Below are 24,682 nucleotides of genomic sequence, written 5' to 3' on the forward strand. Positions count from 1 at the left end.
GACAGCAGCACTTGTCAGTGCTCACCAATGTCAATACAGTTTTTTGTAATGTGACAACACTATGGTTAAGATTAAGTAAGGTTTAGACACAGATTGTGGTTTAGGTTTAAATAAGCACTCATCACTTGGTATGTTCCAAAGTTTTTTTTCCCCTGATCCCAATCCAAGTCATTCAGTTTTCATTATTTGCCCATACTGAGTTCCGATCCGATGCTTCTATTTTCCTAGATAATACAGCTGCATAGTGCAAACTATAAGAAGGCTTCTTTAAAGTTGTTAAAATCTATCTAATGTGTCTAATGTGGAGCCTATGCTTGACAGTACAAATAAACATCTCTGCAATGCATTAGAAAATTACTATCATTATTTATATATTTTACAAAAGAAATTAATGTCTCTGTGTCTTTAAGAGAGTATTCTCCAGTGTTTGTTGTTTTGGTGCAGCCTGTGTCTGAGTTACTTGAATAACCTGTACTCTGTTGAAAGTTCATTTTTGTCATCTGCCCATCTTTTGCCATGTTAGCCTTTTGCTAGCTGAACTTTTATTGCACTTGTAGTGGCTTGGTCGATATGCTTGTAGAAGCTCTACACTGCTGTCTCGCAAAATTACCTGCTGTAGTTGAATGCAAGACTCTCACACTGAGCTGAAATGAAACAAGTGTTCGTAACTTCTGTGAATAATGTAAATTAACAGTCTCATGCTGTGTTTTCATTTGTGGTGTGTGGAGTTTTGCTGTTGGTGGGGCTTGGCCACAGTGGATAGACAGAAACAGTGGAGTAGAGGAGAGTGGATGAAGGCTGCACTCCTGTTGCTGTGCATGACAGTAAAAGCTGTGTGAAAGCTGACATTTAAAAAAATGATCGGAGGATCAGTAAAGCCATTCAGATCAGTCAAATAAATGCCTTTGAGATCAGATTGAGACACCCCTAATCATTACGTTTAGTAAAACCTTAACGTGAAAGCTATCAAGGGTCACTTACTTGAAAGATTGATCGCTTTCTGGGATGACAGTCTCACGAAACAGCATTTCACATATTTGTTTGTGTGTGTTTTTAATCTAATAATGCTTTGAGGATATAAATGCTTTTTAACAGCATTCAGAAATATTTTTTGTGAAAGCACAGGCAAAAAACCACACACACAACATGTCACTCAGTCATTTTCATGCCTGCACACACACACACACACACACACACACATACACACACACACACACACACACACACACACACACACACACACACACATACACACACATAAAGAAGGCCAAAGGTCACTGCAGTCTTCTTGTCTTTAGCCTCTGTTTGTCAAATCAATGCAGACCTTCTCTCCCCCTCACACACACACACACACTCTCTGTGTCTCTCCCACACTCAAACAGACACACACCGGCTGTTGTCATCTGCTTCCAGTGGAGACGTATAGCTAATCTCAACGACATCAGTCAGAGCCATATGCCTGAGGGTGTGTGTGTAGGTGTGCATTGTTGCGAATGTGTGTGTCTGTATGTGAAGGTCAAGGGTCAGAGGTCAGTCAAGACACCTGCAGGGCTGAGTTTGACCCTGCTACCCCCTAAATACACAGGTTTCAAATCAGGGTTTTTAATGTAGTAAATGTGTAGCGATAAAGAATTTAACCAGGAGACAAAAAATTGAATCATCAAAAAGGTGGGACGAAACAATAGAGTGTTAAGACTGGATTGCAGAATCGAACCAACCTTTTGCCCTAAAAAGAATTCTATTTGAACTCACCTCCAAAATCACTCACTGTCACACTCAGGCTGAAACTACAAGAACCTCTGAAGATCCCTTAATATGAAAAAACGGTCACTATTTATGCTTTCCACACAAACATTTTCCCTTCCCCTCCACATTGACATATCCAATTTGTCCATCTCTCTTGCACCATTTCCTCCTTTCTTCTTGCCCTCAGGTTAAGTCCTGTTTACTCATTTGACCTCACCGCTCTGCTGTTTAAAAATGCATGAACAATAAATAAGGATGCTCTCTCTCACTCTCTCTGTAACTCATTCTCTCTTCCAATTCATCCGTTCATCCATCCATCTGCTCATGTTTGTGCAGAGCTCATTCAGGCCCTTAAAGGAAATGGAAATCCTTCATAGCAACCCTGCAGTCACTGTGGTGACTAACTGATATCCTCTTGGTCAACATTTACAACCCTTTAGCTACAAGGTAGGAACCTATCAGGAACTCCATATCCCATGAGACATTGGGGCTGATGTTTTTTAAAGGGTCTGGCTGACCTTAAGGACCTTGAAGATGAGGCGTTTGAAAGACATAGATACCCCACGGGGTATACCTTAAATGTGAACTACATATCCCAGAGGGCCATGGTGCTATAAGTTCCTCACTAATGCCAAATTAGCAAAAAATAGAAAGAACAGACAGATATTTTATTACAACTTACAGCGTTTAATTTGCCCTTGTGGTTTTTTCATTCATAGTTTTAATTTTAAAAATCTTTTTTTTCATTCTTTCCCATTATTTGTATTAATAGTACAGCTGATATGTTAAAATGGCATTAGAGACATCACAGTTTCTACACATTACTTATCACCAATGCAATATTATGTCTTAACACTACTCATCTTTCTATTTTCTGTCAGCCCTCACATTCTCCAATGACATCCTCTCTTACGTTCAAAAATCAGGTAACATCAGATTTCTGCTCCTGTGGATAATGAGGGAAACTACTGCTGCTGTCCAATGTTCTTGTCATCCTTTAGCTCAACACACTTATCATGATGGCAGCACATCCAGAAATCTCCTTTTCTGGCTGTGTAACCAGGGACACTCAACAGTGACCTGCAAGGCTAAAATTGTAGGCTAAAGAGAGAAGACCTCAGGGGGAGAAGAGAGGTGATGTCAAGTACAAAAAATAACTTTACATTTCTGAAAGTCTTCTTATTTATGAATATTAATTAAAAATATATGACATATTTGATAGAGCAACACATCGACTTGCAGCATGAAGTCAGAATGCATTCTGGCAAAAATTGAGCCCAGTTAAACATTTTTTGCTGGATGACCCTGTGTTTTGTTGCTTGAATCTTATGTACTGGCATCCCTGAATAAACAACAAGGCTTAATTGTTGCAGTCATTGCTGTGGTCTGTCTAGATGCAGCCTTACTGCTTATTTAAAAGGTTTTTGATGGTGTGAAAACTTTCAGATCGGTTTGATATCAAGCCAAAAACTGGACTGGACTGGTATACAGAAATTTACTAGATGTCCCACTTCACACTTCTGAGTGGAACGTAATAACCCTTTTTCCACAGCTGGGGACTAGCTTGGCTTGGTTGGCTTGGTTTGGTTTTGTTTGGTAAGTCAGTGCAGTGCAGCAGGAATTTGTCTCTATATTACAGCTTGGCTATCCACTTTGAAGGTGTGACTTTGTCTTGAGTGATGATGTATCTCAACTGTCACTATCCAATAAATGTAAAATCTTGAAAACATAATCTTAAAAGAGTGAGTATATTTTGCTTTTACTAATTTTTCACACAATTGCTTGATCCAGAACTCATAATACTTTCTCTAAAGGGAAGTTCACACTACACAACTTTCATAATTGTCAGACTGCTGTACTGTCTACATTACACAACTTGCGATCTTGTAATTGGGAATCTCGAAGTTGTTGTAGTTTTCATACTGCATGACTGACTCATGACAAGATCTTTCTACAGGAGGAATCTGCCACAGTATGTCATGTTTGTGCAAGTTAAAACACAACTTGTTTGTTTGGTGCGTTTGGGTGACTAATATAAAGCATTACAGTTTTGTTGTCAAAAAGTGACAAAGCAGCTTTCCGAGTACATTATTACAACATGCAGTAGTCCACCCGCCACCTTCTCTTCCTCCCATTTTGTAACACTCTCTTTCAACAAACATACGCACCTTGGAGAGAGCAGTAGCGCCCAGTCCTTGTCTCTGTCCTTAACCTGCGTCTTGTGCTGTAATTGGCAGTAGCTCACTAAAAAAGAACCAGATAGGTCCAGATATGTTACATACCTCTGCAATGCATTAGTGAGCCTTTCAGCTTGTTTCTTCAAACAGTTCACACATACTGCTCAAGCCCCAATTTTCCTCTGATCTGGGCCTTTTGTTGGGGAACAATACATTTTATTCCAGATCTTGCAATATCACACCAGTACTTGTGTGACCAAAGAATGAATATCGATGGTGTGATGGGGAAAATGTTAGAAAAGCTCTGTAATGTTAGTGCCAGAGAGGGGAGCAGCAAAACACAGAAATGAGAAAATAACTGAGAAAAGGAAAGAAACAAATCACTGGAGAATTAACGGAACATATAAAACATATTCTCTCACAATTGGCATCACTGTTTCATCTTACCTTACCTCCCTAACGCAAGTAATCCATAGCAGATCAAGCTTTATTATACACGCTGCATCAAATAGTTTATTTTAGTGTGAAAAATCTCAAATGTACTTTCAGTTTGTTTCAATGTCACACTCAGAGATACAGCTGCATCATTAAACAGACGTCAAGAAATGGACCTCTGCTGCAATAGAAGACGAATAGAACAAAACACACCAGCAAGGACAAACGTTTTAAAACAGCAGGAGAGCCATCAATCTTTCCCCGGATCAATTTCCTAAAGGCCGGGAGATCAGGAATAGAGCCGGAATGGGGTTAATCTGTGGAAATTATTTTGTTATTAATAATAATTTCTCAAATATCTAACAGCCGAGAAAGACGGACTATAACACTAATCAAAGCTGATGGGAGAGTCTGTCTTTGCACATCAGAAAATGTCCTCCCCTTGATTACCTAAAGTGGTGTATGGATTTAGTTCCCATGTTCTCACTCCAAGTAAAAGATGAAATGTATTAATCCCAATGTATTTCAATTAAACACAGTAGCATTCTTTGCTTACGCTAGTGTAACATTTTAACCTCTAATTATTCTAATAGGAGTTTTACTCATAAACAGTTGCATTCAGAGCTATTTGACTTGCTATCCTTGGCAACTCAGCAATTTTCATTATGAAGTAAATGTACTCTGATTCAGTTTAATTGCTGTGTTGCTCATAAATAGTCACAATATTATGTTGTTAATAGATTCAATGGTCTAACTGTGTGTGTGTGTGTGTGTGTGCGTGTGTGTGTGTGTCTGATCTTGAAGAGTTAAAACAGGCATAATGAAGTAGCAAAAAGCTGCCTTCATCCCCAGACCCCTGAAACAAGCAATTAAGGCTAATTTGTTCTTTTAAAAAGACAAGGGGAAGCCATTTGTCCTGGATCGCACGCACACACACACACACACACAATGAGAGAATATTCATGTCTCTGCCGCCCCCTCCACAAACACTTAGGCGCTAATTATTGTTATTAGCATCATGGTTGAAATCCCTCCACAAGGACATGTCAGCACACTTCAACATCTGTACACTCTTTTTTCTTTCATGGACGAATCCAGAGAGATGGGAGGAGAGGAGGGAAGAAGTGACACATAAAAATGTCCTGAGATCACCTTGAAAAGGCCTAATCAAAATGTTCCGCACTTCCAAGTCATTTTGTCTCGCACACAATGACACCATTCCACCACAGCGGTAATTGCCTCTCACAAAATATTGGCCTAATATATACATGAATATTGATTTAACCATAGGCAGCACCGTTCCCATTATAGGCAATGTTGCTCTGATTTTACTATTATTTCCATCACGTGGCCATTATGGACAAACATGTTTACTACAATGACAATATGGTAACTATAAAACATGGATTAGACTATGCCTTGATTCCTATTCAAGATGAATGCTGTAAACATGGGTGAAGATCAATAAAGTATGGATTAACTTACATAGAATGCATGTCAATGGAGCAGCAGGACTGAGTTAAGTGTATTCTGCAACAATGTAACTCAGTGGTATGGTTTTCCTCTGCTTTCCAGGTCCGGACCATGGTGGCAGGAGTCTATGAAAGGCAGCCCAGGTGTCTTTCTCTGCAGCCATGTCCTCCAGCTCGTGCCAGGCACATGTCAGATGGGACACATAATTCTTTGAGCATGCTCTGGATCTGCTTTGTGGTCTCCTCCCAGTTGAACACACATAGACTACCTGCAAAGGTAAGCTGCCATGAGGCATCCTGATCAAAAGCTCAAATCCCATCAACTGTTTCCTTTGAAAATAAAAAAAATAGAGCATTTTTTTCATTCTCAATACACAAAGTACTTTTCATAATCCTTCCACATTAACCACAAGTTAGACCAAAAAGAGCATTTTATTGAAGAATGTGGGGTGCTGTGTTGGTTTGGATATGTCAGTACAGCTGAGAAAAAGAAATACAATTCAGTTTGAGTATTAGATTAATAAGAATAACAAACAAAACCTAAGACTGAGGACTGTGAGGGACATAGCAAATGGCTATGTTTAACCGTGTCAACACTTCTGGGCTGGATTTTATCTTAAATTTGGAAGAGACACAGTCCACACTGAGCTCTCTACATTCACATTTATCTTTCTTTGTTATTCTTAAACACAGTGGGTAGGTCGAACCACTTGACTGGTTGACTTTTCTTCCACAAAGACACTCTGGAGATGCTGCAGAATAAACACACACACACTCAGACACACACAATTAACTGTCGTGCTCTCGTCTCTAATGCATCTGTCATATCAGGGGTAAGCCCTTTTGATCTCTCTCTCCGTCTCTCTCTGACAGCTGGCTTGCTGCTCACTGGTCCTAAATGAATTGATATTTCTTCTGGCCACTTGAATTTGTCACTTGACTTCTCTGTGTAATCTCCACTCCTTAGTGACTGCTCTGTCTGCTCGTGTGCATGTGCTTAGAGACCTGGGTAACACAGTTCTGTGTTTTGGATGAAAACACATGGCTAATAGAGTCGCTGACTGTCAGGCCGCCAAGTCAGGCAAAATGCCTCTAGAAGGCCTCCATGATGAACCTGTCAAAGGTGATCTCATTTTTCCTTCAAACACAACAATGAAATGTAATCGCCTGCAGGAGCATGACTAATACAGTGGAAGAGAAATCAGAATTTAGTGGTATGGTTGCATGCACCTACACTATGCAGGGCAAGAGTTGTGTCAATTACAGAGTGCATCTATTACATAGTAAAAATGTCTTTATTCTGAATCTTTTTCCAGATATTACTGACACACTGTATTTTTTAAAATGCATCAGTCTGTCTTGCTCATGATACAGAGGAATACAGAGGAGAAAACATAAAGGTGGGTTGAGAATGTATCTGTCACAGAGTAAGAGGGTCGGTCAGTTTTAGCATGCTGTGTGGGGATTGAAGTTTAAAAGTGTAAGTGCAGAGAATGTGAGGTTTCTATAGTAAAGAAAATGTAATTTCAACAAATAATTTTCACACTCTGTGGGGAAAAGAGACTATATTTCCTTATTTTCACAATCACATCTTGTTTTTTGGAGTCAGAAGTGAGCATATTTGGACGAGAGGGTGGAGCTTTGGAGGAGCAAGGGTTGGCTCTGACTGACAGAGCGAGTGTACTGACTGTACACACTGTAGCTGCAGCTTGTAGACAGCCTGTCACTCAAGTGGCCCCGCCCTTAAATATACATAACTTTGGATCCTACAAAGATATAAGTTCTAAAGTCATAAAACTGTTATAGAAGTTATAAAAAACATTGACCCTCCTGTACAATTGCTATAACCAAAACCATTTTTTGTGCCAGGCTGTGTACATGTTAATTTCTGCTTTAAAGTTGGGCATTTTAACATAGGGGTCTGTGGGTATTTACTCTGTTTTGGAGCCAGCCTCAAGTGGCCATACGATGAACTACAGTTTTTGGTTCTTCTGCATTGGCTTAATTTTTTTAGCCTTGAAGGATGGAGGTTGCCATTTGGGCTGACCTTACAAGTGCTTTGCAGCGATGCTGAGTTTGACATTTTTGTTTGACTTGGCTTTCTTTGCCTGCTCTATAATATTTAAGGCAGCTTGATCAATCCAAATTTTCTGAACCCAACATGCCTAGCTTCTGTGGTTCCTCTTTATATTTTTGTTCAATTCAATTTAAGGATTCTTCTCAAGTTTTTTAATATCCTCCTCTTAATATGTACTTATATACAGTATAACTTAACCCAAAGCCAATATGCTAGCTGTTGAAATACTGTCAGTGACCGGGGGTCAACTTTAAGTTAATATGATCACATTCCTTCTTTGGCAGTTCTCAATAGTTCCCTTGGAGAGACTAAAAGCAAACATGAATTTATCTTGCCTGCATAGGCACCGCCTGGTATACCATTATGTTCCTGTGTCAAAGAACTCCATTATTATCCATAAGCCATATAGTTGTGTCCAATTTCTTCATTTTGCTCAGTACAGTGTGTGTAGCTTTTTCCTCCTAGCTTGTCAGATCAGTGTAAACACAGAACCAGCTCATGCTCATTGATGTCCAATATGGAGAGACTGAAAATGCACAATATAGCTCTGAGAAATGTGTTATTGCTGTGTGATTTTGTCAGAATTTAAATAATTTTCCTTCACCAATCTCGAGACAGTTTTTAACTCATGCACTACATGCGATGTGTGAGAAATGTTTTTATTTGCATGACAAAATATTTATTTTGCACTTTGAAAATGTCACATTTTCCTTCATGGCAGTCACCTGAAGCCAACAAGAGGCCACATACAGGAAGATAGCATAGATTACATGTGATATTTTATTTTTTATTTTATTTTAACAGTTCACAAGTGTGTGTCTAAGGTCTCTTTTTTGAATAGCAATGTCTTTGGGTGTAGCCATTGGACCAAAATAAGCATTAATTTAAATCAACCTAAAAAAAATGTAAATTTTGATTATACATTTTAAACAATGAAAAACAAATCACAGGGCTGCTCTCCCATCTGGCTTTGCCTCAGTCTTTATATGCCTGCCTCTCTTTGTGTGTCTCTGAGTCCAATCACTCCATATCTCTATCAAAAGCGCTCTTGAGGAATATGGCACAATAATATTCAGCATAAAATCAATGGCTTGTTTAATTTAAACAGGGAGGAAGTGGGAAGGCTGGGTAATTGCAGAGAAAGGCCCACAAATCAGCCGTCCTTGTTATCCCATTTGACGGACCATTAAACGTCTGCAGGAATAAACATTATTTTTAGCTTAACTACCAGCTTCTGCTGGCTATCGAGTAGATGGACAAATCATTCCAACAAAAAATAAAAAAAGGTTAAAAAAAAGTCTGGGCTGTTTGTTTACACGTTTCATGTTTGTATTTACAGTAAATACTTTTAGTTGAAATTGACAACTGACACTATGCAGCATATGAAAATGTTTCAGATATTAAAAAAAAAAATCCAAGCAGCCGTGCACATGTGTACAGTATACGGTAAATCAAGACTGTTTTACTTTTGAAAGAAGAAATTACAGTTATTTTCAATTAAAATGTACCTTTGCACATTTCAGTACTCTCTTGGGTTTGGCTGCTGCATTCACACCTCGTCTGGTGTGACCATTTGCTTGTGATGGCCATTGTTAGCTAATGTTTGCAAACTTTCCTTGCTCTTAATCATGGCACCTCATGATTTTCAGCAAAAATTACATTATAAGCTACTTTATTTTTAAATTCAGTTACGGACAAAGATTTTATTACAGTACACTAGTTAAAACCTAGTTTTAGTATAGTTAGCCTTTCCTTGAGATACAAATGCTTATAATGCAGGCAAACACTTTAGAAATAGTGATGTAAGCACTAACTTAGTTGGTGCATTTATTTTAAGAAGAGACCTTAACGCTGCAGCTGCAATGACAAACAACAGTTATTGATACTGTGTATAAAAGGGTAATGCGACAACAGAGAACCATTGCAATATTGCGCTCCTGCAGTGCATTTGATATCTGAGCAAAACACAAAACTCTTAAGATAGAAGTTGACAGGTTTTCCTCTGCACTTCAGTGCAATTCAAGTGGCCATCACAGGACAGCATGTTGAAGAATGTTGGCTTCTACATTCAACTGTGGTGGATGACACTGGGTCGCAGATATCAACTACTGTATAAATTCAGGCCAATGCCTTTCATTAAAAAAGGAAATAGAAAAAAAAAACACCAAATATAAAATACAAAGTCAGTATTTTACATTTATTATATGAAAAACAGGCTGGGATCTCAGTAGTCAGTAGTTCCTCCTCTAATGTCTGTCTTGTTTGTGATTTTGAAAAATACTTTTTCATCGAGACTTCCCAATCCAATCGTCAGAATAAATGTTGGCATTGTATATGTCTGCAAATTACAGATATGTCACATATGTAGCAATTATGTTAAAATGTGACATTTCATTACCTCGCAATTTCCAATTTGATGTTGTGACAGTGCTGTGGTTAACGTGTGGTTAGGTTTGGGCACAAAAAGCACTTGGTTATGGTTTGGAAAAGATCTGTTTTTGGCTTAGAATACCCGGTTTTGTTGCCACAAACACTGCTGGAAATGTGATGTTGTTGAAAAAAATGGCTGGATTGAGCAGTAGTCTGCAGCTTGGCAGCCGTCTTGTCTAGGTCTCACGCCATCCACCATCGCCTCCTCCTCCTGATGAAAAACACAGCTAATATGCACGTAATCTGATCCACCTCCCTTCAGAAACGTTGATATGATAAGTATAAAATGTAAAAATGTATCTGTGGTTTGCAGAAACGTACAATGCCAGCATTTTCTCCTGGCAACTGGGCTGGACTTAAAGACATCTATGCTGCCAGCTGGATTTAAACGCTATCACACTGAATGTTTAATTGCCACTTGTTTGGCCCACCTCAGCTACACAAAAAAACAAATTTGGATTTTCTAGTCCTGGCAAACATGACTTTGAGCGTGAGCAAACAACCAGATGATGATTTCATTCTAGAAAAAAATCGATGTAATGGTTTTGACCATTGGAAATGCGCATACAATGGATCATAATCATGTACAATATATCTCAGCAGCAACAGGGACAGTTTCAGTGGAAGCAGTAATATGGAGATTACTTGGACTATGAAATGGGATGGTTTTACTGGGTAGATGATGATAGAAGGAGGCCACTTCACCATCTTCACCTGACTGACTGAGGAAATTACTCTTTCTCTATCTGTCACTGCAGTAACCCCCCTTATATTTATCTCTGTGTGCGAGAACAAAGCAGATGTATGTTAGATACCCATGTAACCCCCCAGCTCCTCTCATTTTTCACAGATAAGACTTTTTTTATATGTTGTCCTTGATAAATGTTCCCCCGGGGGAGTTGTCAGAAATTAACTTTATCTGGTCTTTAATTACGCTACACGTGCTTTGATGCATCTCTCACTCCCCCCTAAACCCCAACATCACCCTCCCCAGCCCACCCCCGACACTGTCATTTTCAAAGCTATTTTAAGACAATGTGTGATTATCTGTGACATTGCTTGACATATGCCTCAAGACTGTCTCTCTCTTCACTATCTGTGCTCTCTCCCTCCGTCTCCCGCTCTCTTTCTTTCTGTCTCTCTCTAATCAAAAAGCCAAACCATGCAGACAGCTCAGAGCAAATAACAAGTCACTCCCCGCGGATGTTTGAAGATGACGGAGCGACGAGGAAGGAAATACACTCTGATGTTTCCCGCTCTTGAAGCTAACACAATATTTCAGCCCATATTTTTTTAAGCAGAATTATTTTCCAGATTTTTTTTTTGATATCTTGTTTTTGTGCCATCCAGGGATTTAGATGACTTGTTTGTAATGTAACAATGGACGTTGGCCTTTTTCTAAATGCTTAGACCTGTAGAAGCAATCCCCCAAATGCCAAGATTTTCAGATCAGAAAAGTGAAGATCAGGCAGGTCAAACTTTCCAGAGTTTTTTAATGTGACCAATAAGCTCTTATTCATAAACAATAAAATAGATTTGGTTTTCATTTAGTGTAGCATCATGTACAGAATAGCTATGTGCCATTGTTTGTAAGATCAGTACATCATTATTATAATGCTATGAAATAAGGGCTCATTTATGCTGAACGTTAGATATGGACTCAGATGGAGCTTTCTGTTCTCAATCTGCGTTCATTTCATCCATATTTGTGTACATTTTCTGAAAGCTCACGGAAAAGGACAAAACAGAGCGGTACCATTGGAAATTGTTGGGGCAGTGTAGCATAATTCAAGTGTGATACGACCATAAGAGATAAAGAAGACATTTAAAAATGGCAGAAAGGAACAATTGTGTCAGCAACTAATACTACATGATAATTGTTACAGGAAAAGGTCTTGGTCATGGTTGTAGTAAACCAACCATGTTAGCTGGGAATGGTAAACAAACAGCTGTTCCCATGTTGTAGTTACATGCATCCTGTTAAGGCACCCAGACCTCAGTAAGAAGTTCCTTAACATATGCCAATAGAAAGACTCAAATTTTCAAAGCTAACCATGGTAACAACAACAGCATGACAGGGATGAACTCAGTGCTTCAGTAATGTTACATTGACTATGTTCGGCTTGGAACATAAGAAACAAAATGCTGTGTTGGGCTGGGTTACTACTCCCTCAGGCTCGGCTTAGGTTCGGACAGGGTTGTGATACCCTTAGTCCAGTGTCTTATGAGTTCTGTCAATATTGGACAGTTCCACATAGTTTGAGATTTATGAATTGGGAGTCTTTTTTTGGCCAATTCAGTCTACCTCTGCAGAAGTTCTTGTCTGTACTTCGGTCCGTTCAGGCATTCCTTTGTCTCCACAGTGAACGCAATTTTTTCGTTGCTGTCATAATCATTCAGGGTTTTCAAATTTTCTCGTGTATGTTGTCTCTTCCATAAACTGCTGAGATCCAAACAGCTGACCGGCGGCGAAATACACAGCACAGCACAGTTGGACATCAGCATAGGAATACGGAAGTTATACGATTTAGAAAACTTAGTGCCAAAGGAAAGGGCTATCTGAAGGCAAGGTAAAGCGTCCACTTAGACTAATTTTTTTTTAAGATTGGCCTTTTTGAAAGTGGCTAAAATACATTTCACTGTCAACCCTCGATACAGCAGTGTAATGCTGAGCTTCTGGGATGTTGTCCTGTCTATTTCAAAAATCCCCAACTATCACTGATGATGATGGCTGCTTAACCATATTCTCACCATTGATAATTTGCTCTAACCACAATCTTTCTTTACCTAAACACAATTATACTACAGTTTCATATGCAGATATTGTAGGAAGCATTTTTTTAAAAAAATGTTGGCATGGTTGCTAATAAAAGCATTTGCTTCGAGCATTGTGCCAGTTTTCAAAGAGTTGTCCGATATCAGCACTCTCATCCAGCAAAAGTGCTCGATAGCACTGGTTGACAAGAACACTGTTGTTGTAAAAGTGGTCTGTGCCACAAAAAAGCTCGGGGAACCATAGTTTGAAGGTATTTTAGTAGACTACCAATGCTTACTGTTCTGATGAGATCTTGATTTGTGTCATCAAAGCTGTACTTAGAAATGCTAACAATAGGAGCAAATTATGTGGGGTACATCTATTAACTGACAACTTGGACATACCAGTTATAGTAGGTTTTTTTTTAAAACATTTTTTATTTGTAACCTCAGTTTTTCAAGTAATTAGTTTTAATATGAATCTTAAACCAACAATCTGCATTACAAAACTAAAGAACATTTAGCCTCTTTTCTGTTTTCTACGCAATTCTAACACACATTTATCAGCTCTCATGTATTTCCCATCCTTTCTTCATGCAAACCAAACATAATGTCAGAAAATGCTTTTAAATGTACAGCAGTCAAGTCTGTAAGTGAAACCGCGGACAAAATCAACATTTATATTAAAGCAGGTTTCGATGGCGAGCAGTGAAACATTGATGAAATTACCCATCCACCTCCCCTCAGATTGTTGCCCATGTATCATAGCCAGAACAAATACCACATAATTACATAATTAATCAGATCATGTATGTTTCCTTCCCCTTCCTTCAATTTTTTTTCGCTCTTTTGTACAAGAGTCAAACGCATGTAATCACTTGTTCTGTAATGTAATCTGATCAGGGCCATGTAATTCTTCATTTTCCAACAGCTCCCTGGAGCAACGGATCTGAGAGCGAGATGAATGTGGCGGAGTCTCTGTCCTTCCTCTCTCTGGCTCTCTGCTTTGCTTTCTCTAAATGTGGCTCCTTCAGTGTGGTTAACCGCTTGGCCGTGTAGCTGCTGGCAGCTGCATCTCCTGCCACAAGACAATATCCGTCCCCCTCTCTTGTCCCTCAATCTATCTATCCATGCTCTACTTCCCTTTCCTCCTCCCTGTCCTCATCTCCCCCAGTCAGCTACCCCTCTTGTTCTTCTTTCTTCTCATCCTCCCTTTCGTCCCTTACTTCTCCTCTCTCCTCCCTCCCTCCCTCCAGTGGCGACACCAACCATCAGGTCCCATCTATCTGTGTGTACGTCAGCAATTAGAGCGTCGTGGCAGCCAAATGCCAGCCATGTCCCCAAGCTACACACACACACTCAAAGGCTATGCCCTGACAAAACAGCGAGAGAACAAATCACACCATAATTTATAATCTCGCTGCGCTTAAATCTCATTATATTACAGACATATGGATTGGGCAGCATGCACGGCTGGGGAGCCGCTGCTATAAATTCCCCCAATCGTAAATTATTAAAGGAAAGATAGAAATGACCGTCGCCTGTCCAGATTAGCTGTAAATCACACTCAAACATGGTTTGTTTAAGGAATTAAGTCCCACGTGGTGTAAAGAACCTAACAGGGTATTACTTTAGTCACTGGGTGGAAGGGAGGGTCAAGTTTGAGCTGCCTTAAAATATCAAAGGATTATGGGTTCAAGTCATAAAATAGACAAGGCCTTTCTGCGAGGGAACCTTGTCTTTATCTGTGCACACAACCAACCGGCTCACAAAAACTGAAAATGGCTTCACTACAGCACCTTTTTCTTCCACCAGATTGCTGTTTCAGAGAATTTCAGAGAATGCCTGATAGCCAAGCCAGTGAGCAACGTAAACAAAACAGAAACCCACAGCTTGTCACACCCTCTCCACTCTGCTCGCCTCAGTCCATGCCCTCCAAGCTCCGTTTTGAAAAAGTGGAATTCAATTTAAGGATAAACCGGGCCGAGCAGAGGTGAGAGCAGGCCGTGTGAGGGCAGCCCCAGCCCTCTGCTGTCAGTTCGGCTTTTCATTATCACTCTGTCATTTCAGAGGAGATGTCAGGGGTTTCATAACACAAGGACATGACTCAGTTCAGATGGATGCCAAGAAATCTGCTGTAAAACAGAACGAGCCCTGATGTTAACCTGTGTCTGCTGACACGCTGACAGGGTCAATGAAATATATTCTAACCCTTACCAAATGCATAATTTCATTCCATTTTTTAAACTCTTGTAAGTTGAATTGTGAAGGAAGTACATCTGTATAAAGAGATGTGCTCACTGCCATAGTGGGTTGGTTCATCCTAATGACAAACATTTACTCATTCAACAGGCATTCAGAGTGTAACTGTAAGATTAAAGCAATGCAACTGGAGCAACATTGTTTCTGGTATCTATGAGACGTGACATATAATCCAGGAAGTCCAGTTCGAGTAATAGATCCATGAGTTTGAAGGTCTTTCAAATGCCAAGACACTGCAGTACTGTTAGTTAGACCCTGAGACATAATTTTACAGTTCTAGGATGTTATTATGCTGGCAACTAATGTATATTGTAACACAGTTATTGTGACAGTAGAAATACTTTTGTGGTGTTGCAGTCTGGACAGCTTTTTCACCTTATAACCTTTTTTTGCTTGCTGGTACCCGCTGTGTTGGCACCCCCACTGTGTCGCTGGACTGACCTCATTCAAATGAGTGAGAGGGCTAGAAGTCAGTCTTAACTCTGCTCTAGATAATCCATAGAACATGCTCTTAACAAGAAGTAGCTCCAGTGCAATAACAGTATCCTTAGACACTGATTCTGGAAAGACCTGACTCCAATAAACTTTTGAAATGCTATGAGCACAAACCCAGTCCTCCATTAGTGTACTGGTGTGGAGGCAGACAGAGACCGCTTCTCTAATTTGAATGTATTTCCCCTTAAAATTTCTGCACCTCTTAACACACACTCACTCACTATATGCCTTCCTCTGATATCTGCTTGCTAGTGCCTTTACTTTTGAGTTGGGAGGTAAAGCAGAGGTACAGATGCCTCAGCAGTGCAACAGGTGCTATCAAAGTGCTTCCTAGTCAGTATACAGAGGCAGCATTTAAAAACATCAGAGGGTGGGACTGAGAGTGGCATTAGACTTTGAATGGAGAGGGATCTAATACATGGATGGTCCTCTTCCTCAGTCAGCCCATTGACTCCAAACTGAGCCTATTAGCAAGACAACACACCACTAATGGCACTGCTACTGCTGCTTGTGTGTATGGAGACCACACACACACACACACACACACACACACACAAGCCTCTTCACTTTTCCCACGCTATTGTTACCTAAAATATTGAGATATTATAGTGTGGAACCAGGTCAAAGTTAGTTGTTAGTTGCTTTAGATAAACATTAAATGGAAGACATAATTTGGGAAAGAAACTATTCTATTTTTTTCTTTCTCTATGAAAATATTTCATAGTATTGCCAAATTCAGCCCAGTATCCCATTATACTGCAAAAATATGCTTGCCTTATATATTTTAGGTAACTGGATGTAAGACAAATTTATTAATTTCAAAATTACTTCATATTGTCTCCTCAAATTCATTCAACTTCAATGATTTTAAGGCAGACAAACACTAACTTTTAAAGTAAATGCATATTTTCCCGCTAAGTGCCCCATTCATTACAGTAAAATACTATTAAATGGACATTTTAACCCTTGCTCTCTGTGCTATACCACATGTTTTCACCCCACATTGTTTTGTGTTTGTAATATGATGATTTGCTGATAATACAACATGATTTGTTTATGTTAATTTGCTTTAAGAAGTAATTTTAGGTCACATTACCCCACCTTTTTTCACTTTTGTTGCACTTTTTGAGTCAAATCATGAAAACAAAATTGATGCAGCACCTCTCAGTTGTCAGTCACTGACCCAAAGTGAGTTTACAACAGAGGAAAAAGTTATAGCTGTTAGGGGTCACTTCCATGTGTGACCAGCAGGGGGGTGTAGTGGAGAGGAAGACTCCCTGTCTCTCTCACTCTCCCTCAGTCTGATACACACTCTGTCCTACCCCCAAACACTCACACACATACACACTTTATGCTCAGATTTTATATTATGATTTCCTCCTAAATATCCTAATACTAGTATTAGGGGTAAAACCTTTGTTTGTACCATAAATGAGCTGTGCTTGTTGTTTCCTCATGATTAACTCTGTCAGTTTCTCACAGTGGTGGTTGAATGATTGTGAAAAGAGTGGGAGCATGCAAAGAGCAGTTAGCTGTTTGTCGCTGGTGATGGAGGAGTATTAAAGTTATTAATTTACTCCACTGAAATCCAACTTTTAATGGGGAGAATGAAAAGGCCATGGATAAACTGATTTAAAAAAATAAAAATACCAGAGATAATTTCTGTGAAAATTACCCCAAAACGGGCTGCAAATAATGTTTCCTAACAAAACGTTAGGATTTTACATAATTAAATAGCTGATTAGAATTTTGCTCCACTTATCACATCAAACATACTTGGAAGATTTTGTCAGTCACTGTCGGGACTGTCGGTTTAGTGAACTTCCCACTGTCTCACTAACTTAAGTCTCTAGTGCGCGCTTTATAAGAGTGTCTGCTAGTCCACCTCTTTTTGTTAAGAGGTGGACTTCATTGGCTTTATGGCAAGCAGTCTCTCCAACTCAGAGAAAGAGAGGGAGAGAGGGAGAGAGAGAGAGAGGGGAGGGGGATAATTCATTCACTTTGCGCACAAAGCGCAGTGGAAATCACCCAGGGGAACGAACCAGCAGACAGAGGGGAGAGGCAGGAGGGTGGGGGTGTTGAGAAACAGTGTCCACACATGCAAACGGACACTAGAAACCCCCAAACTAAAATTGTCCTCCTGTTTTTTAATTATCTTGTAAACTTGATTTTGTGGAGCAATGAGAAGAAATGCACATTTTGGAGAAGTTGACTTTGTCATGGCAGAAATATTGACACTTTAATCTTGGAAAAGACTGACACAGATGCAGGATTTTAACACTGCTCGGCTCCCTGATCTCTCACTGGAGTGATCCAGGTTGTTTGAAAGCGAGAAAGCGCGCGGTCCTGTTTGGGAGCAGTTTGATGGCCAGAAAGGGAAAACGCGCACATTGAAATGATTCAGAAGTGATCATTGATAATCAAAAGTGTGTTATTTAGAATCAAGAAAAAGGCAGAGCGCTGCTGTGTCTGTGTGTCTGTCAGTTAGTCATTGAGCGACCCGAGCGCTGCGCGGCAGCACTGCACCTCGGAGGAGCGCTCTGGACCCTGGACACCCCTCCCTCCTCCCCTCCCTCCCCATCCACCCCCACTCTCACCGCTCAGCCTCGCGCAGCCCCAGCTCCAGCCTCACACACGTCGCTGCTGAGCACTGTGAGACCCCCCACCCCTCCCTCCCTCCCTCACACCACCACCACCACCACCACAACTGCCTGCCACCGTCTCTGCGATCCTGCGCTCCCTCACCGGCTTCACTCCTCTTTCCTCTCACTGATCGTCCCTCTCGGTGTTTCAGCGGAGGGGCTGCACGCGCGATTGCGCTATTGATACCCACTTTACAGTGTGTTTGTGGAAAGTCAGCCTCTCTCTCTCCCCCTCGCTCTCTCTGTCCTCCTCTCTGGCTGCGCTTTGGTAACCTAACAGGGAGGTGTTAACTACTTTTGCTTCCACAAAGCGCCTCCCGTTATCTCCGGTGCTGCTGCGCGAGAGCCAGAAGGGCCACTGCTACTGATATTCCCACTCCGCAGAAAACTTTTCGGTTTGTTGTGAGGATAAAAAAAAAACAGCCGGAAACCCGGGAGTCGTCTGCAGAAGAAGCGGATTCTACCACGGCGTGGTGAGTAACAGTGACTGTCTTTTTGTTGTTGTTGTTGTTGGGTTTGAAGCGTATACAGTTTGTGTTTCCACGCCTTTTTCGCGTTCCGCCGCTTCTCGGTGTTTTGAGCGGATTTCGAGTCGTTCAGTAAACTTTCTGTGCCGCTGTCGCTTTGGTCGCTGCGCGCGGTGGCGTTTCCACGCGTAAAATAAATAAATAAATAGAGAAAGTCACGGTACGGTCTGTCTCCGTTTGGACACGGACTTTCACGCGTGTGCGCGTGTGCGTCTATATAGGTTTCTGTCTTAGTATAGGTGTGTGTGTGTGTGTACGCGCGCACGCATATTTAAGGTCCCCAAACAGGAAAGTTGTTTCTTAAAAACATTTAAATTGTTTATTTACGCACAGCATAATCAAGAACATTGCCATCATACATTTATACATTACAAGTCCTGCACGGCCACACACTGCAGCTAATATGTCAACTTTTCACAAATGTAAATATTGATTGTGTCATTGCTTTGGATGAAAGCGAATGATATCCTTTCAGAATTAACGATTAGATTATTTCATTATCCTAAAACTCCACAGTAAGAGAATTAAAAATGCAATCCTCCCAGAGAAACTCTAATCTTTATTTTTTGCTGCAGAGCTCCCGATATCTTTTCCCATAATTACCAGCTAGATCCTCAATAATGCACATTAGTCAGCAGGCCTGCTGTGGTGCAGTTTATTTAAAAGTTCAGTTTTTGTTGTTCACATGATGATATCAGTAGTTACAGCTCACTGTATCATCCTATCGCAGCTTTTTAGTGATGCTTTTCAGCACTGAGGCTCTGCAATGAAGAGGACAAGTAGTTTAAACTGCTGCATATTGGCCCTGTTATTTGGGGGCCAATGATGAGGCTGATTTAAATAAATCACTTGCACACATAGAAATAAATAAAGGATTCCCGGACCAACGTCATAATGAGATCTGTAATCTCCATAAACGAATTTGCGTTTCAATCTCGGATTTTTAACTCCTATTTTCATTCAATCAAATGTGATTGTAGAAATTAAAATGAAAAATAAAATTATCAAAACATTGTGAAAAATTACAGTTCGAGAAACTGATGAAAAAAAGATAAAGATGTTTATACTGAAAACCCTCCTCTATGTGAGCGCCTGAATGCAACTCCTCAAATGCGCAACAAATTTTTCTCTCAAAGAGAAACAGACGGCTTCAATTCAAAAAGAAAGGCGACTCGCTGCGTAGCACGCGCGTGCACGTGCACACACACACACACACACTCTCTCTCTCTCTCTCACACACACACACACACACACACACACAGGCCTCCACACGGTTGGGAAACACCTGTTAACTAGGGAGCCACTATAATTTACATCCTCCCCCTAAATATGCAGCGCCCGGCCAGAGGAAGTCCCGGGGGCCTTCCAGCTTCGTGGCCGAGTACTGTGAGCCAAAATCGGCTTCCCCCAAGCGCGAGGTCCCGCTGCTGCTGCGTCGGTTTTACCGGATACAGCATTCACTTGTCATCTACATTTTTGGGCATTCTACCGTGTCTCATCGGGGGGGAAGGATTACTACTTTTAACAGAACTCGGGTTTATTATATTGTAATTTTCAAATCATTTTTTGACAACTCTCACGCCTTTATTATAAGAATTTAGGCTTTTCTTTGTTCTCCATGATATTCTTCATCTCGATGAATAGCATTTTATTATTTTCTCTTTTTTTTTTTTTTAATGCAATGAGTTAAAGTTGTTATTAAGAGTGGTGGGCGCAGATCACTAAAACCGTGCATGAGATTGACTTATTTTTGTTGTCAGTTGGACTCACAACTTCTGATGTTTTATAGCCGAAGAAATATTTCACTAATTTGCGCTCCCTCCTTTATTTCTCTGCGTGTGTGCCCGCCTTGTTTTAATCACATCCATACCGTTGAGTACAAGGAGCGACCTCACCGAAGCAAACAAGTGAGCAGTCGCGCCCGGATCAACGCGCACAACCGCACAAAGCCGCAACACTCAGAACAGGGAATAATAAAATTACTAGTGTGGGAAAAATGCAGCAGACCTATTAGTAGTAATTTCGAAGTTGAAAAGTCGTCTCACTGCCAGCAACAAATAGCGCGTAAAAACACACTTTTGGAGCAGAAGGTGTGCCCTAGGCGGGTCATTGAACTCAGCGCACTGTGAAGATTGAATTATAGTTCCCCAAAAAATCACAAACTCCACATCCAGATCCAGTGAACCCAGCGTGATGGATCCCTTCAAATTGATTTTATTGATTGTCAGATCAACCAGCCCTGACTTGTAACGGCCGGCAGAGCCTTTTCATTCCCAGAACTCGCACATTAGAGAGCAATAATTATCTTTTAAAAGTATAATTGGCCAAAAGAGGAGAGATATTACAGAAACAATATTTTCTACACGTTAAATGACACCATAGTGTTTTCTTTTTTTCCGTTTCGGGGAAAGTTTTAGTTTTGCAAATTTCTTACTAATGCAATGTATTAATAAAGACAAGTGAGCACCTGTAATTATCCTTGTATGAGACACGTTATTTGAGCGTTAATGCCTATGGCGCACAGCCCATACCAGTGAATGCATTCATTAAATCAATTGTTTTGAGGATTAATTTAATCCATATTGGAGTTTTATTTCATTATTAGTTCATTTTTACCTGCAGGAGGACTTTAACAAATTAAAATATACCTAAAAAAATCTTATGTTTTTTTTTTTAATTTTGTGTTAAGATTAATGAATTAATTACATATATTTACATTAAAGGCAGAAAAAATATTTAAAGGTAATTTTAATAGGCCGGTGTTTATTATTAATTAAGACAAATTAAACTATTTTTTTCATCTATACATTATTTTATTTTATGACTATTTAAACGTTTTTTTGGTGTTTCTGTCATCCAGGGTGATGCCTGCAGTTTTTGTCTCATTTCATTATTTTCCGCTTCAGTTTTCAGATCAGTGATTTACAGGCCGCGGCTCTTTTCACGTCCAAATTTAAACGAGCTAAGAAAGCCTGATGTTTTTATTAATATGTTTTTAATGAAGTTTGATTTTCATTGTAAGTTTTTTTTATGCGCGTTACAGTCTGTTTAATTCAGAGACTATGCCTCGGAGCCTTGGGAGTGCACGCATATAAACCACACATGATGCCTATTTGAGCCAAAAATATTATTTAAATTATTTTAGAAAGAAACAACAAAAAAGTGGGACTTTATGAGAAATACTACACGTTTGTTTTATCCCAAAATCTAATGCAAAAGCCTCGAGTTTTAATGTAAAGTCTTTTGTTTTTCTTACTAATTCATTTAGGCCTCTTCTTTCGCTCAGTCCCTCTCTCCACCCTTCCCAGAGGAATACTCTGTAGGCGCAAAGAGGAGAGAAAAAGTGTCGAGGTTGTAGGAAAAGTAGTAAAAGATGATTTATTTGTCAGCGTTTTCGATACCCCCCTCTCTCTGCAGTCAGCTGTTATTGCTCGCCATTGATCTCTCTTGCTCCCCTCCTTTGCGCAGCGAGAAGTGAACGAAAATTAATGTCCATTTCACACCTCTGTGCTGGATCGATGGCCGCAGGGAGAGGAGTTTATTTTAATTTGGCTCAAAAGAAGCGCCACGTCCGAAACAACACACACACTAAAAATCCTCCCACCTGCTTAATTATCAAAAAAAAAACAAAAAAAAACGAGTTAACTCACTTTTTCGCGACGTAGATAATCATTAAGTGTCTGGTGAGCAGTTTCAAAACCATATACATCAGATGAGTTTTTATTCGATAATTAATATTAGATTTTTTTTAATGTGGGAGTGGACTTCTGCTGCAAGTTTTATTTCCCGCTATTTCTCTGAGGGATTTTTTTTAAGGAGCGGATGTAACTTTTGCTGCATCTCCTTCCATCTGTTCTTCCCTTTTTGTATTATTTTAGTATTTTTTTTCTGATCGCTTGTCGTATAAATTTACACTTATTCAAGACTTCGCATATATCTATTCTCATCCATTTCTCATATTTGGGAATATTAATGCGTCACGACGCGCGCATTAACGCCCCATCTCCCCCTCTTCTCTCTCCCATAACATGACACTGATAGTAAATTAACCATGGATCGCTCAGTCGCGACTAGTTTGATGACCCCCCTCGGTCTATTAAGTCCTATCAATATGCACTAATTCCTCATTCTTTATTAAAAGCAGAACCAAGTCCTTCTCCACTTCTCCCTCCCTCCTCCCGCTTTTCTCCCCATCTCCTCCCTCCTCCTCCACCTGTGTTTTTTTATTATTATTTTTGTTGTGCTAATAAACACTACATACGAGAGCTAATTTGACATGCAGACGGTAATTGAAATAAACGCGTCGCCGGTAAATAACAAGTGTTTGAACACGCAGACACGAGAGCGGGGCCCCCTTGGAGAGAAAACGCGCGGTCTGCATCTTAAAAACTTTGTGTTATTGTTGTCTCGTTATCGCGCTTATAATCACCATAATTAAGTGCGAAGAGCCGGATGCGATCAGTGAATGGATGGATATTGTAGGGGCTGTCTCGCTTATCAAAACAACCAAATGTTGTTTTTTTTTTTGGTTTTTTGTTTTTTGCTTTAGTGGAAATTGCACCCTGTCCGCAACGCAGATTGTGTTTTGGGGTGATTCTGATTGATTTGTGTAATATTGCGTGTTTGAACTCGGATCAAAAGTTTTTAGTTTTGCATTTTTCACACACTGTCACTTTCATGTCTAATTTATACGGCTTTATTCTCATTATTTTGTGCACGTTTTTAAGGAAAAGCTAATATGGTTTTTCCTTGCGGATGTTTTATTGTGAGTGAGTGAGATTTCGCCATATTTTATTGTCTGTAGAGGCAGTTTTAAATCATACTAAGCATCCTATTCTTTTGTCATATTTTAGATAATATATAGACATGCAAAAAAAGATGTTTTCTTATATAATAATAAGATGCTTACTTCTAACAAACTGAGCAAAAGAAAAAAAAAAGAAAAAAGAAAGAATTCTCTCCCTGCAAATATGCACACACACCCAATTATTCCTTTTATTGATGACAGGAAAGGGGAGTAGCTCATGTCCAGTAGTTTTCTATTGGAAGGAAATCACTCCATGCAGGGGATGCAGCTCTGTGTTTAATGGTTTGATTGCATTGGAGAAGGCAGCCACTGGTAATGCCGTTATAGGGGGAAATATCACTTGGAGACGCTATTGGCAACAAGAGAAAGTCAAAGAATTAGCCTAATGGGGAGGAGAGGAGTTGTGTCGGATGTCAGATACTTTCTATTCTCCATATTGCTCTGTGTCTCTTTCCCTCTGTGTCTATCTGCCCCCCACCCCCACCTTTGCCCCCTCAGCCACATCATATCTCTCTCAGGTTTCCCCCCCTATTTGTCAATTACACCCTGAGCCGGATCACAAGCTCCCTGCTTGGAAAATAAGCTAATATTCACCCCCCCTTTCTCCCTCTCGCACCTCCCCAGAAGACACTGTCGGTGCATTTGCGTCCATCGATTGTAGACAGGCAGTATTTGTGTAGCCCTACTTATCATTTTTCTGTGTGCAGCCAGCCGGGCATCCAGGCAGGAGACTGATACAGGCAGACCAACCCATGCATAAATACACACACATACTTTTAGGAACACACACTTTTATGCATCTGCATGTCCACACACAAGCCGTTTGATATTCACATTGAATGCTTGGCTGCTTTTTGA

At 40.1% G+C, this 24,682-nt stretch overlaps 1 protein-coding gene across 5 annotated transcripts in view; it reads left to right on the top strand.

Moving 5' to 3' along the window:
• rnf220a (ring finger protein 220a) overlaps positions 1-24,682 on the top strand; it is a 221,705-nt gene that overhangs the window by 6,249 nt on the left and 190,774 nt on the right. Inside the window, exon 2 of one of the 5 annotated variants that reach the window (XM_088085176.1) lies at positions 5,934-6,107. The gene's annotated coding sequence lies outside the window, so the exon portion shown is untranslated. Of the gene's footprint in view, positions 1-5,933; positions 6,108-18,575; positions 18,964-24,682 lie in introns of those variants that run through there. The other 4 variants (XM_088085177.1, XM_042497332.2, XM_088085179.1 and 1 more) reach the window with 4 other exon arrangements.

The sequence above is a fragment of the Plectropomus leopardus genome, chromosome 12, assembly GCF_026936395.1.
Source record: "Plectropomus leopardus strain MGB_pleo_1.0 chromosome 12, ASM2693639v1, whole genome shotgun sequence".
Classification (NCBI taxonomy): domain Eukaryota; kingdom Metazoa; phylum Chordata; class Actinopteri; order Perciformes; family Serranidae; genus Plectropomus; species Plectropomus leopardus.